Source organism: Pan troglodytes, chromosome 6 (assembly GCF_028858775.2).
Source record: "Pan troglodytes isolate AG18354 chromosome 6, NHGRI_mPanTro3-v2.0_pri, whole genome shotgun sequence".
Classification (NCBI taxonomy): Eukaryota; Metazoa; Chordata; class Mammalia; order Primates; family Hominidae; genus Pan; species Pan troglodytes.
Window position 1 is genome coordinate 111,339,254 of NC_072404.2, and position 9,891 is coordinate 111,349,144.

Consider the following 9,891-nt stretch of genomic DNA (forward strand, 5'->3'; position numbering starts at 1 on the left):
AAAGACCATCATAAAAATACTCTTTATTGATTTTTCTTTTTTTAATTAAAACATGTTTTGTTTTGTTTTGTTTTTAATTATCAGTCATAGAGATGGGATCTCGCTCTGTTGCCCAGGCTGGACTCGAACTCCTTGTCTCAAGCAATCCTCCTGCCTTGGCCTCCCAAAGCTCTGGGATCACAGGTATGAGCCACAGCACCCAGCTCCCTCTTGTTTTTAAATGTTTTTCCCCTCCCCTTCTCCTGTTTGAAGGCAACATGGCATAAGTCTTACTCTTGAAGCAGCAGCCTCTCTGACCGTAGAGAAAGAAACATCAGTGGAGAGTTTTCAAATGGCAAAAATAATGACAGTAATCAGCCGTCTTGTTACTTCTTGGGGACTGGGTGAAGTCAGTCCTTATTCAAAGAGATGGAATTTTCAGCATGGTTCCAATATGTCTTTTAATGGTTACACACATAGGTCCCTGAAAAGTATCCATGAGAAATAAAAAGAGCTGGGCTGTTTCTTTGAGTATTCTTTCAGCAGAAAAAAAAGAAAAAAGAGAAAACCGACTTGAGGGTATTGCTAAAAGATTTTCTGGTGTGGTTTTCTTTTCTTTTTCTTTTTTTTTTTTTTTTTGAGATGGGATCTTGTTCTGTCACCCAGGCTGGAGTGCAGTGGCATGATCACGGCTCACTGTAAACTTGATGTTCTGCACTCAAGTGATCCTCCCACCTCAGCCTCCCGAGTAGCTGGGATTACATGCACGTGCTACCATGCCCAGCTAATCTTTGTATTTTTTTGTAGAAACAGGGTTTCGCCATGTTACCCAGGCTGGTCTCAAACTCCTGGGCTCAAGCAATCTGCCCTATTTGTTTTCATTTGAGGGACAGGGCATCATGTATTATTTAATTAAAAAAAAAAAAGCGCCAGGTATAGTAGCTCACCCCTGTAATCCCAATACTTTGGGAGGCCAAGGTGGGAGGATTGCTTGAGCCCAGGAGTTCAAGACCAGCCTGGGCAATACAGTGAAATCCTATCTCTACAAAAAATTTAAAAATTAGCCAACCGTGGTGGCAAATGCCTGCAGTCCCAGCTACTTGGGAGGCTGAGATGGGGGGATCGCTGGAGCCCAGGAGTTCCAGGCTGCAGTGAGTGGTGATCACACCACTGCACTCCAGCCTGGGCGACAGAGCGAAACCCTGACTCAAAAAAAAAAAAAAAAAAAAAAGGAAAAAAAAGAAAGAAAGGAAAACAAATTGGATCATCAAATTGTCTGAGTCACCTGAGAAACCACAATTTAATGCCACCTTTTGATACCCAGAGTTCCTATCTTTGAATCAAATTAAGTAGAAAAACAAGTTAAAAAAAATCCTTAAATAATTATGGAGGTGGGCAGAGGGTTTTTTTTGTGTGTGTGTGATCGAAATGGTTGATAATGCTTGTAGAAGAAAGGAAAAACATCTCATATAAAAATTTAATCTGAATGTTTTTGTTGTTAAAAGTCTCCTGTGAATCATGAATTATGAAAAACATGACCCAGGAAAGCTGTGAACAAGTTGATTCAAGTATCTCAGGCATGTGATGATCTCACGCCCCAGTCCAGCTTGGCTTCTGGGACGGTTAGGATTTTATCAGGTTCAGGGAACACTGATGGCCTAATTCTGGCTCCAGGCCTCACCCGGCTCTTTTCACACTGGCGCCAGATGTTTGGGAAGTTTTCAGGAAATTGTGGAAAACCAGACCTCAGGCTGGTCACCTTCCAGCAAGGTAGGAGGTGGCTGGTATGGTTTTCCCATTATTTTTTTCTTTTTCCTTTTTTTTTTTTTTTTTGAGACAGGGTCTTGCTCTGTCACTGAGGCTGGAGTGCAGTGGTGTGATTTAAGCTGACTGCAACCTTGACCTCCCAGGCTCAAGCGATTCTCCTTAAGGATTGCAACCTCAGCCTCCCAAGTACCTGGGACTACAAGCCCACACCACCACACCTGGCTAATTTTTTTATTTTTTGTAGAGATGGTGTCTTGCTATGTTGCTCAGGCTGGTCTCAAACTCCTGGGCTCAAGCAATCCTCCCACCTCAGCCTCCTAAAGTGCTGGGATTACAGGCGTGAGCCACCACAGCTGCTCACCCACTCTTAAGTACAAAAGGAGACCCTGAAAATAAACTGTACAGAGGGATAGATTAGACCTCATAACCCTTGACCTTTAACTCTTCACTGAGGAATGAGCCCGGCTCCTTTTTTCCTACCTGCACTCATCAGACATTTATTACACGTGGTGGGGCGTGGTGGCTCACGGCTGTAATCCCAGCATTTTGGGAGGCTGAGGCAGGTGGGTCACCTGAGGTCAGGTGAGGAGTTCGAGACCAGCCTGGCCAACCTGATGAAACCCCGTCTCTACTAAAAATACAAAAAATTAGCTGGGTGTGGTGGCGCGTACCTGTGATCCCAGTTACTCGGGAGGCTGACGCAAGAGAATAGCTTGAACCCGGGAGGTGGAGGTTGCAGTGAGCCTAGATCGCGCCACTGCACTCCAGCCTGGGTGAAAGAGCGAGAGTCCACCTCAAAACAAACAAACAAAAAGACATTTATTAGATGCCTACTATGTGCCAGGCCTGTAGAGAAATATGACAAGGTCTCCACCCTGAGGTGGAGCTCAGGTCAGTGGAAGAAACTGGAAAATAACTGAAACACAGTGAGACCAACAGACTGCAGGCAACATCCGATTCTGAGATGAAATCCATGTGACGTGCTCTGAGGGCCAAAGGACAGCCTTGGCCTGGAGAGTTGGGCACCCTTACAAAGTGGGACAGAAGACATGCCCGCCCCTTGCATGGAGTGATTAAACCCCGGGCAAAGAAAGGAATCAGTGATGACTCTGGTGCCTGGGACGTTCAGATGCGGGTGGATGTTAGAAAACGCTTTAACAACTGTCCAGTCAGAAGGGAGGGGCCCTGACCAGTCATGGTGGATGCTGGCCATTAAAGGACTGTGGGGCCCTATTGGTGTACATGGTGTCTGGGGAGCAGGGAGGAGGGAGGATTCTGGAGGGCTGGAGCACTGATGGAAGGATAGAGGCTGAGACTGGAAGTAGGGGCTTAGAGCTTAACTCCAGGGAAAATAGCGAGGAGCGTGAAAGACTTGCCGGAGAGAGGCCAGGCGGGGCACAGTGGCTCACACCTGTAATCCCACCACTCTGGGAGGCTGAGTCAGGTGGATCACATGAGGCCAGGAGTTTGAGACCAGCCTGGCCAACATGGCAAGACCCTGTCTCTACTAAAAATACAAAAATTAGCTGGGTATGGTGGTGCACACCTGTAATCCCAGCTACTCGGGAGGCTGAGGCGGGAGAATCGCTCGAACCCGGGAGGCGGAGGTTGCAGTGAGTTGAGATTGCACCACTGCACTCCAGCCTGGGCAACAGAGGGAGACTCTGTCTCCAAAAAAGGGAAAAAAGGAGAGATGCCAGAGGTAAGCATTTCAGGAGGCTCACCCAGGTGGCCCTGGAGAATGGCCACTGGGTGACTTGGTCCCTAGATCCTGTGAACTTGAGAGTATAGAACCCAAGGGGGAGGGAATGAAGGGAAATGAAAAGCAGAAGCAGGTTGGGAGCGGTGGCTCACACCCATAATCCTAGTGCTTTGGGAGGCCGCAGATCACTTGAGGCCAGGAGTTTGAAACAAGCCCAGGCAACATAGTGAGACCCCATCTCTATTAAAAAAAAAAAAAAATTTATCCAGGAGTGGTGGCATGTGCCTGTAGTCCCAGCTACTTGGGAGGCTGAGATGGGAGGATCCCTTGAGCCCAGGAGTTTGAGGCTACAGTGAGTTATGATCGCAGCACTGCACTCCAGCCTGGGCAACAAAGCAAGACCTTTTCTCTAAAAAAGAAAAAGAAGGCCAGGTGCAGTGGCTCACGCCTGTAATCCCAGCACTTTGGGAGGCTGAGGTGGGCGGATCATGAGGTCAGGAGATTGAGACCATCCTGGCTAACACAGCGAAACCCCGTCTCTACTAAAAATACAAAAAATTAGCCGGGCGTGGTGGCGGGTGCCTGTAGTCCCAGCTACTCAGGAGACTGAGGCAGGAGAATGGTGTGAACCCGGGAGGTGGAGCTTGCAGTGAGCCGAGATTGCGCCACTGCACTCCAGCCTGGACGACAGAGCAAGACTCCATCTAAAAAGAAAAAAAAGAAAAGCAGAAGGGTCTGGGCTGTCGTTCCCAATCTTTCCCTCTTTCTGATGCACAGTGAGGGTCCAGTCACGTGGTGTCCACTTCTATCATCTCTCCACCATCCATGACCTAGAAGCTGCCCAAGGCAGAAACTGGGCTTTACGGACCTGATTTCTGTATCATCATTTTTTGTTTTTTTTTTTTGAGACGGAGTCTCGCTCTGTCACCCAGGCTGGAATGCAGTGGCGTGATCTCAGCTCACTGCAACCTCCACCTCCCAGGTTCAAGCAATTCTCCTGCCTCAGCCTCCCGAGTAGCTGGGACTACAGGCACATGCCACCACACCCAGCTAATTTTTGTATTTTTAGTAGACATGGGGTTTCACCACGTTGGCCAGGATGGTCTCGATCTCTTGACCTTGTGATCCTTCTGCCTCGGCCTCCCAAAGTGCTGGGATTACATTGCACCCAGCCCTGCATCACCTTCTTAAGCCCCTTTTTTCCGGCCCCACCTAATACCACGCATGTCAGCGTTGCCTGGCCTAGCGCAGCACAGCCTAGCCTGGAGGAGAAGTCCATACTTACCTATGCCTGGTGGGGGATGCCGCCTTCACCAAGGTGTGAGCCCATGGAGGCTGGCCTCCTTTAAGAGTCTGGCCAGAGGACTTGAGGTGGCCTAAACACACCATGAGCAGACTAATGATACCAAAGTGGAACCAGAATGATAAGTCCTAGCTCCCCAAAATTTGAGCATCTATTCTGTGCCAAACACTATAGCAGACATTTTATTATTTATATGTTTATTTATTTTGAGACAGAGTTTTGCTCTTGTCACCCAGGTTGGAGTGCAATGGCGTGATCTCGGCTCACTGCAACCTCCACCTCCCAGTTCAAGCGATGCCTCAACCTCCTAAGTAACTGGGATTACGGGTGCCCGCCACCATGCCCAGCTAATTTTTGTATTTTTAGTAGAGACGGGGTTTCATCATGTTGCCCAGGTTGCTCTCGAACTCCTGACCTCAGGTGATCCACCAGCCTTGGCCTCCCAAAGTGCTGGGATTACAGGCATTAGTCACCCCATCTGGCCTATGCTACTTACTTCCAATACCCTACCATTGTCCTTTTAGTGATGACCATACCCAGGCAATCTTGATGCCCAAGATTTAAGGTGCAGGAAATCCCACTGGAGTTCAGAGCTGCTGCTTTTTTTTTTTTTTCCTCCAAGAGGAATTTTTAAAGTCAAACTTGACCAAGTTCTTTCTGCAAACTGGATGTCTTCACATGCCTGTCTCCAGATCCATGCTTCAAGGCTAAGTGTTATTAATAAAAGTAATGCAGATTGGGAGGCTGAGGCAGGCGGATTATGAGATCAGGAGTTCGAGACCACCCTGGCCAACATGGTGAAACCCCTCTCTACTAAAAATAGAAAAATTGGCCGGGCGTAATGGCGGGCACCTGTAATCCCAGCTACTTGGGAGGCTGAGGCAGGAGAATCTCTTGAACCCAGGAGGCGGAGGTTGCAGTGAGCTGAGATTGTGCCACTGCACTCCAGCCTGGTGACAGAGCGAGACTCCATCTCAAAAAAAAAAAAAAAAAAAAGCCATCCTGGCTAACACGGTGAAACCCCGTCTCTACCAAAAATACACAAAAATTAGCCAGGTGTGTGGCAGACACTTGTAGTCACAGCTACTCAGGAGGCCGAGGCAGGAGAATGGCGTGAACCCGAGAGGTGGAGCTTGCAGTGAGCCGAGATCACGCCACTGCACTCCAGCCTGGGTGACAGAGCGAGACTCTGTCTCAAAGAAAAAAAAAAGTAATGGAGAAGCTGAAGGTTACCCAACTCGTTTCCTGGGCTTGCTTCTCTCTGTCACAGTTCCCTGACAATGATGAAAGCCTGTTCTTTCCAGCCCTCAGCCTCTGTTGGTCCTCACTTTGCAAATGTCTTTCCCAATCTTCACCCACACCAGAAACTCCACGTCTCCCCATGAGAGTTCCCAGGACACCCCGTGAGCCGTTTGCAAGAGAGTGTATCACCTTTAACTCGCCCCTGTCTGTTGCAGGAAACAGGGGTCAGACTGTTCTACGCTTTGAGCACATGGCCTTTGAGGCTTCTCACTTGATCCTCAGAGCTAAATGCTCCCAGATCAGAACAGCAAAGGACTTCGGCCTCAGCCCCAGCAAGAGATGTTGTCATTGCATACAATCAGCCAGGAATGCCTTCATTCATACTACACATCTTTATTGACACAGCCTGGCCCTGAAGTCAAGAGAATGAGAAAGGAGGAAGACAGGCTTGGTGCCTGCCTCCCTGTGTTTAGAGGTTAGCAGAAAAAGAACTAAATCAGGGATGCATTAGAAGTATGGTATTATGCCACCATGGAATACTATGCAGCCATAAAAAAGAATGAGTTTGGCCGGGCACAGTGGCTCACCCCTGTAATCCCAGCACTCTGGGAGGCTGAGGCAGGTGGATCACCTGAGGTCAGGAGTTTGACACCAGCCTGACCAACATGCTAAAACCTCGCCTCCACTAAAAATACAAAATTAGCCAGGCATAGTGGTGCATGCATGTAATCCCAGCTACTTGGGAGGCTGAGGCAGGAGAATCACTTGAACCTCGGAGGCAGAGGTTGCAGTGAGCCGAGATGGCACCACTGCACTCCAGCCTGGGCAACAAGAGAGAAACTCCATCTCAAAAAAAAAAAAGAAAGAAAGAAAGAATGAGTTAATGTCCTTTGCAGGGACATGGATGAAGCTGGAAGCCGTCATTCTCAGCAAACTAACACGGGAACAGAAAACCAAACACCGCATGTTCTCCCTCATAAGTGGGAGTTGAACAATGAGAACACATGGACACAGGGAGGGGAACATCACACACCGGGGCCTGTTGGGGGGTGGGGGGCAAGGAGAGAGAGAACATAAGGACAGATGTCTAATGCATGCGGGGCTTAAAACCTAGATGACAGGTTGATAGGTGCAGCAAACCACCATGGCACATGTATACCTATATAACAAACCTGCACTTTCTGCATATGTATCCCAGAACTTAAATTTTTTTTTTTAAAGTATGGTATTATGCATACTAGGCTGGGTGTGGTGGTTCATGCCTGTAATCCTAGCACTTTGAGAGGCCGAGGGGGGTGGATCGCCTGAGCTCAGGAGTTCAAGACCACCCTGGGCAACATGATGAAATCACGTCTCAACTAAAATGCAAAAAATTAGCCAGGCGTGGTGGCGCACCTGTAGTCCAGCTACTCAGGAGGCTGAGGCAAGAGAATTGCTTGAGCCCGGGATGTGGAGGTAGCAGTGAGCTGAGATCACGCCACTGCACTGCACTCCAGCCTGGGCGATGAAGCGAGACGCTGTCTCAAAAAAAAAAAAAAAAAAAAAAAAAAGAAAGAAAAGTGTGGTATTATGCATACTGACAACAGGGAAAAGTGAACCAGCTCCCAACTGAATCCTACTTTGCTAAGTTGTGTACATGTTTTCTTTATTCATTTCCATTCACTTATGTACAAGTTAAATATATAGTTTTTAATTCCTGCTGTATCCGTCAGGGGACTAGCAGGAAACAGAATCAAACAGGGACGATTTAAGATAAGTTAAGAAGGGACTAGGAGGCTGGCTGTGGTGGCTCACGCCTGTAATCCCAACACTTTGGGAGGATTGCTTGAGTCCAGGAGTTTGAGGCCAGCTTGGGCAATATAGCAAGACCCCATCACTATAAAGATTGTTTTTGGTTGGCCACGGTGGCTCACGCCTGTAATCCCAGCACTTTGGGAGGCCGAGGCAGGCAGATCACTTGAGGTCAGGAGTTCGAGATCAGCCTGGCCAGCATGGTGAAACCCCATCTGTACTAAAAATATAAAAAACTAGATTGGCATGGTGGTGCTTGCCTGTAGTCCCAGCTACTCGGGAGGCTGAGGCAGAAGGATTGCTTGAACCCGGCAGACAGAGGTTGCAGTGAGCCGAGATCGAGCCATTGCACTCCAGGCTGGACAACAGAGCAAGACTCTGTCTCAAAAAAAAAAAAAAGGGTTTTTTTTTTTTTTTTTTTTTTTTTAATAGCTGGGCATGCACCTGTAGTCCCAGCTACTCAGGAGGCTGAGGCGAGAGGATTGCTTGAGGCCAGGAGTTTGAGACCAGCCTGGGCAACATAGAGAGACCCTGTCTCTACAAAAAAAAATTTTTTTTAATTAGCCAGGTGTGGTGGCACACTTCCGTGGTCCTAGCTACTTGGGAGGCTGTGGCAGGAGGATCACTTGAGCCCAGGAGTTTGAGGCTGCAATGAGCTATGATTGCTCCACTGCACTCCAGCCTGGAAGACAAAGTGAAATCCAGTCTCCAAACAAACAAACAAACAAACACCTCACAAACAAACAACAAGCGAAGGACAGTTAGGAGAGCTGGTTAATCCGTGCTCTTTCAGGAAGCCAGGGTGCACAATTTACTCTCAAAATAAGAGTGGGCAGGGGTGGAGACGATAGTCATTCATTACCATTCTCTCTATATTAATCGACTAAACCGATAACCACCAGCTGTCTCGCGTCTTTGTGAATTCACAGACATAATGTGTGTGCATCTGGGTCTTAACAAGAGATCATGGAGGCTGAGTAATGTTTGGGCAGAGAAAAAAATTATTGCATTAAGCAATATGATCTTCAGCAATTGACAGCTGGTGATACGGAAGCTTTCAATCTTTTATTTTGTCTTAGGCTGAGAGGCAAAGTCTGGTGTTTAGCTGTATTTTGTATTGATTTTCCAAATGACAAAGAAAATTTCAAAAGCTGTCGAACAAACACGAGACACTTACGAAGTGAAGCTGTGTTTCATTGGGATTTATGCTTTCTTCCTCATCTATTATGGATATTTCATTAGCGATTAGTCAGAAACTTTTGAAGCTAGCTTCGGAGTTTGTCATTTAGAGCTTTCATATCAATTTCCTTAAAACATAAGAAATAACATTCCTATAAATAAGGCAAAGGGCTAAGGCAGATAATACAGTGCGGAAGGCAAAACATAATTTCCAAACATATGCAATTATGAAAAATAGAATAACAAAGTAGGCAATGTTTCAAATGAAGTTCCTAAATGCACATTTCATTTAAGCTCAATAAAATATCACTTATATTGCAGTAATACCATTTAATTATTAAAAATTCTATCCAACCGGATTAATAACTATGTAAAAGATGCTTGTCTAAATTCAAAATTTTCCTCCACTCAGCAGCCTCTCATTATGAAGACTAGCCCTCTTTTAGAATGAATTTTCTTCTGTCCATCAAAAACCCTGCCTGTTAACTCATTTTTAACACTGTAAATTATTTATATCAGATGCTTGGAAACACAGAGCAAAATAGAGAAGATGTCACCCACGCATCATTTTATGTTCATTTTTCACCTACTATATCTTCTTAGGCTCAGGCAATTTTAAAAAAACAGATTTTTTGAGACAGTCTCACTCTGTTACCCAGGCTGGAGTGCAGTGGTACGATCTCAGCTCATTGCAGGCGCCAACTGCTGGGCTGAAGTGATTCTCCTGCCTCAGCCTCCTGAGCAGCTGGGACAACAAGTGCATGCGCCACCGTGCCCCAGCTAACTTTTTGAATCTTTTGTAGAGACGTAGTCTTGCTATGTTGCCCAGGCTGGTCTTGAGCTCCTGGCCTCAAGCCATCCCCCTACCTCGGCCTCCCCAAGTGCTGGGATAGAAACTGGCCTTTATACATGCTAGGTGTCCCACAGA